At 37.7% G+C, this 5,813-nt stretch overlaps 1 protein-coding gene across 4 annotated transcripts in view; it reads right to left on the minus strand.

Annotated features, from left to right (window-relative positions):
- The window catches only part of TNFRSF19 (TNF receptor superfamily member 19), a 122,985-nt gene extending 117,373 nt beyond the window's left edge, over nt 1-5,612 (minus strand). For 3 of the 4 annotated variants that reach the window (XR_003092579.1, XM_014516880.2, XM_025196618.1), the window contains exon 1: nt 5,135-5,608. The gene's annotated coding sequence lies outside the window, so the exon portion shown is untranslated. Of the gene's footprint in view, nt 1-5,134 lie in introns of all 4 variants that reach the window. The other variant, XM_025196619.1, reaches the window with a different exon arrangement.
- Between the last annotated feature and the right edge of the window lie 201 nt (nt 5,613-5,813).

The raw sequence follows: 5,813 nt of genomic DNA on the forward strand, positions 1-5,813 counted from the left end.
GCCCCCTCCCTGCTGCCCGCGGTGGGTGAGAAGAGCTTGGGCCTGGCCCTGGGCTGGGGCTGCCCCTTCGTCCCCCCCCCGCCTGCCCTGGCAGTCGCCCTTTTGTTCTGTCACCTGCCCGGGGACACCGATGCGGCAAGGCTGTGGCGACATCCAGCTGCCCGGCCAGATCCGTTGTCCCCGTGCGAGGCACCAAGGGTACCTCTGCAGGCTGTGGCGCTGCTGCGGGAGAACAGAGGCAACAGGCTGGCCCTGCGTAGCCGGGGCTTCCCGGCTGTCTGCTTGGAGCCTGCATGCCGACACGCTGTAGTTACAGCACGTGGGACTAACCGAGTCTGCTGGAGCATGGTCATTAGTGCGCTCCAGCACCTTCCCGCTTCCCATGCATTGGCATCCCCGTGCTTCAAAATGGTGCCAGGGGCGCTTTATCTAAGCTCATCAAACAAGTTTTAGTTCAAATGCCCCCACCACCATGCTGATGCACAAGATGATGCAGCGGTTTAATTAAGAGCAGCTCTCTGAGTCACTCCAGTTACAGTGCCACCCCCTCCACCCCTTGAAAACACATAAAAGTGCCCAAAGAGTTGATGGATCTGCCAAGACATAAACAACAGAGGGGGGAAGTTCCAAGAACCGGCCTTAGGCTGTGTTATGATTAGGATGATTCAAAGAGGGAGAAATGTGGAAGACGTGTGTTTCAGTAAGAGGGCACTTAACTTAGTTTAAGCTTTAGAGCTCCCAGTACCATAACAAGTCAGGTTTTGGTCGGGGATTGATTTGTTCTGTTCTTCCCTAACAGGTTTGACTTTGTGTGGTAAAATACAACTACTGCGATGTGCTATACAGACCTCAAGGACCATCCAGAAGTTGCACCTGGTGCAGAACGTGGCGGCTGCCTAATGACAGGAGTTCATTGCTCCTGTGTCTTCTCTTGCTTTCTGGTAGCTTTCTGGGTCCTGCCCTTGGTCCTACATACCTGAGAGCCCACCGCCCTCCTTGTGTTCCATCATGATCTCTACGGTTCCCTGAGAACAACCTCCCACATGGTCTATTTGTGCACCAAGTTCATTTGGCAGAAGTATGTAGGAGGTTGTTCTGGATAGTCACTCCACAGCTTTGAAACTCCCCTCCCGCTTGAGGCCAGCGGAGTCCAAGCCTGGATATCTTTGAGAATTGCTCTAAGACTCTATTTGGGCAGGCTTTTAGCAGACACAGTTAAGTTTTGGGGTACTGCTTAGGGGAGTTGTATTATCTTTTATTATTTTATTTTAGTATTTTATCTATTTTTATGACTGATACTGTTTTTATTGTAAGCCATCCTAAGGCTTTTTGGGGGAGGGAACCATATAAACAAAAAATAAACTCAATGAAAAATGAGAAGATTGGAATAAAATTACTTGGCTCTTAAGAAGCACATGGTTCCAACAAGAAAGAGCTTCCAGGTTTGTCACTGTTTGAACAAATACAGGCTTAAGTACTGAAAAATGACCTAATGAAGAATACATTTTAGCACTCAACAGAGGGACCTCTAAGAGTGTGGAATTTTTGAAAGAATGACAAGCTAATGTACAACCCTAGTACATCTGTTGTAAGTAACAGCTGCTGCAGAGCACTGAATACTACATCCTCTTGCCATTGACAAACAGCTGTTAAGTATGCATCCGTTTTGTGTTGACACCTGTAAATATGTTTCTCTTTGTGGAATTGCCATCTGCAATTCAAATATTTTATTCAAAATAGTGTAATTAGAACACCCCCCCCCAAAAAAAACAAAACAAACCCCAAAACCTTAAACATTTGGTGTGTGTGTGTGTGTGGGTGGTGGAAAATTACCATTGAAAGGAAAATATTAATACACTTTCTTCACATGGAACTCCCATTGAGGAAGTTACTACTCAGTGGATTGATGGCAAGTACTCAGTGGATTGATGCAGCCCATAGTGTTGAAATTTGTACAGCGCCTGTCATTCACATTTTAGATATCATTGTTTATTTCCTTATTACTATAGAATGGGTGAATCACTTCTTTGCATGTTGCAGAATTTTTGGAAATCACAAACGTTATTTTAAATGACGCAGTCTTTGACCAGTGTTTAAAAATATTAGTACCCTTTAGCAATTAAAGACTTAATACACCATCTGTAACTGTACCAAATGTTATAGCAAAAATTAGAGAAATCTCTGAGAAAAGAAAAGAGAAACACTTGGGAAATAGTTTGGGCTGATCCTTTTGAGAAGGATAAGTTGAATGACATCTGTTGTGGAAACAGACACCGTGCAGCAGTAGGAAGTTGTTATCTCTATATCTGAAAACACTTAGACAGTTCCTTCATCAACTGTTACATGGATGTACACTTACTATGCATTGTTGGAAACAGGTATCAGTAAAGCCTTACAGTGTCTTTTGATGTTCTTAACTATTACAAACTTCAGAATATGTTTATGATGTTATCTAAGACAATCTGTTTGGAAATGGCTCAATATTTATAATTAAGAATTGCACAATTCTGTTTAATAAATAAATAATATTTTTACATGTGAGCCCTCCTGTAGCCAGATTTGCTTAAAAAAACCTCTGAGAACTCTACTTCTTTGTGCAGATTAAATCTAAGCATTAATTAATGTTTATACAGTGCATTGTAAGTGTAAAGTCTTGTAAGTGCCAAGAATAATTATTATTATTAAATCTTTAAAAGTCAGATAGATGAAAGGCTAAACTCATATTGTTGTCTTTAAGTAACAACATACAGAAGTTTTTCTTCTGGTTGTCTGATCCCCAAGTGATCTTTCAGTTTAATATTTATTTCATTGGATGTAGGCTTCAGTTCTCCACTTTAAATGGATGCATATAATGGATGTCTAACTATGAGACAAGATAACTTAAAATACAGGCATCTCTTTCCTTAAGCAAAAAATTGATATATTCTAAATGTAATTTAATGGCTTGAATGCTTCAAACAGTTACATATATAAGTAACCTGCTCACATGAGCAGTCCTTTTGTTTTAGATGGGATTATTATGTAAGTGACTCCTGTCTCTGTGAATATTTGTAGGAACATGCTCTCACAGTTATACTTTATATGGCTCATAATGTACCGAATTAACTATATTTTTGTTTCTTGTATGAACTAAAACAAATTAAATACAGTAGTCCTTTTAGAAAGTTAATAATTTTTCTTATGACTTGACAGCAGATAGAAGTAGTTTCCTAAACTAAGGTGATATAATTCAAGTCAATGAAATAACAAGAAGGGTGAGGAGAGGAAGAAGGAAGATGACCAAGAAAGGCTAACTCTGGTAAATAAAACTAAAAACAAAAATAGGACACCCCTTTGCAGGCACATAAAATGATCAACCATTAAGGAAGTATTTTTTCCGTAAGTGAAAATGTATTGCATTTTTACCCTAGCTATGCCTTTAATAACACCATGTATTATTTATACAATGTTAATTATGTTCCTTATAATGTCATGTAAGGACTGGAATCTTTAAAAAGGAATATGAATGAATTGGTTGGGTTGAAAATTCAAGTTGAAATCAGACTTGGTGAATCTATTAGAAAATTAAAATTTGGTCGTCCAAACATATTCACAATGATTTTTCTGTAGACGGATTCCTCTTTTTTTCCAACTTGACACGAAATAAGTTTGCAAACAGATTGAGTAATGAAGCCTGACTGCATATTTCTAAAAGTGTTGATTAAAATCTTCTCCAGATTTACTAGGTTGTCTGAATTATATGCAACTCATTAGAAATGTATATGTATTACGTTAGAGTACTTTCATACACATTTCATTAAAGTATAAAAAATCCTTTTTAGTGTGTTGTAGATTGATGACCTATCCCAGTCTTTTTTTAAACAATTACCCTTCTTACTGAATGTTCATTATGTCATGTCTTGTGTTGTCTCTGTCTGGCAGCTGTAGTTTTGTAGTAAAAAATGTATTTAAAATGTAAATACACTTTAGGGTAAAGTTTTCAGATAAACATTTTTAGTCAGCTTTTCCAAGGAGCTCAGTCCCTATTAATTGAGCCAGGTTTTTAAATGTATTCATGATACAAGCTGCCAAGCTTTTTTGCAGATCTGGCCTCAGTGATGGGCTCTGTGCTCTGTTGAAGTCCTGTATTTAAATGCCTGAATAGGAACTGAAATCTTTTAAACACCTGGCTTCAACTCTAGGTGCTGAGCCCTTAAAAAGTTGTCCCTGAACTTGTCTGAAAACTTGTCTGAATTTGAATGTTTCTTAAATCTCTTAAGAGATTATTACTCAGTAAGCACTTTATGTGAATGACTGGTCATTTTTCATACACACAGTAATTAGTTAGCTAAATTTGGGGGCGTAAATATAACACATTAGCTGTAAAACTTGGCCCCATTAAAATCAATGACAAAACTCCCATTGACTTCAATAGGTCTAAGATTTCACACTAGATATGCTTAAGGATTCTTTAGTACCTTTATTAAAATACCTTACAGAAAGCCCTTTTATTTAATAAACATATGCTATTAGTTCTAACAAGTATGTGAAAGACCCTCCCTAATTTCATTACTAGTTTAAAATGCCAAATTGAATAACTCTGCACTTAAAAGAAAAGGACTATATTTTACAAATCAGGATCTCATGATCATAAAAAGTACTTGCTCTTGCAAAAATGCTCTTTAAGTATGCCACTCTTAAAACTAAAAGGACTGTTGAAGAATGCTTGATATATGGACAGAAGCAAACTGTGAGAGAATAATATATACATGTACACAACAGACATGATTAGTTTTTTCTAATGTGACTAATAAGATTGGTAACATGCTCCTAACTCACACAATCTTCATATAAATTAGTCTAATATTAAAAATTGAACACAGTAACTACAAACCCTAAGACATAAAATGTTATATACCAAAAATATTAGTTCAAATTAATTTGTAGTATATATTTTAGTTAGCTTTTTATTACTACTATTTTACATACCAGATCTGCAAATAAAACTTGAATAAACTACTTATTATATTCATAGGTAGGACTGTAGCTTTTAAACTGCATATATCATGATGTGTAATTTTGCTAATAAAGCAGCTTGGTCATTTTATAAGAAACCCTGCAATGCAAAGTTATAAAGAAATACAAAATTCAGTACCTGCTATCGGCTGAAGTTTTTTCCAATAGTCAACCTTTTTGCAGCTTAATTTTACACTGCCAGCTACTGTATTAAATGCTTTTACCTCCTTTAAAAAAAAGTATGTCAGCACAAGCCCAGACGAAACTCCAAATGCAGGAAAATAAAATTAACCATGCAGATCAAAGGCAGACGAGCACTGAGACCAAATGCCTGTAATCTGATCAGTGATCAGTTGTCATACATCAAAGTCAGTGCTTTGGAGAGGAAAAAGCTCCCTTTCCAGCAGGTAGTTGTCCTTTTAAATTCTGCCTTCAAATTCTTGAGTTCTTCTATTTAAAAATTGATCATTTTAGCTTTTTTCTTCCTCTTTGTGGTGAGAGAATGCACATGATTCTTCCATGCTTAGAGCTGAGTGGCTGTAGCTTTTTCAGTTCCCAAGCTGTGCTGTGGATTGTGTGTTGGAAAGCTTTCCCTAGTGCCAGCGGGTTCCGCTTTATCCCTTTCATCTTGCTGAACTGCAGATCCCATGACATCATTCAATGCTGTGGGACTGGTTAGAGAGCTATAATACAGCCTGTGGGGGAATAAAGCTAAAAAGCAACAAGGGTTTTCATGATTTCTAATCAGCTTACCCCATTGTCACAAGCACAAGGCTCACTTCAGAGTTCCTATTATATGAAAGTTTCCTACCAAGAAG

This window comes from Alligator sinensis, unplaced genomic scaffold (genome assembly GCF_000455745.1).
Source record: "Alligator sinensis unplaced genomic scaffold, ASM45574v1 scaffold777_1, whole genome shotgun sequence".
NCBI classification, from domain to species: Eukaryota; Metazoa; Chordata; order Crocodylia; family Alligatoridae; genus Alligator; species Alligator sinensis.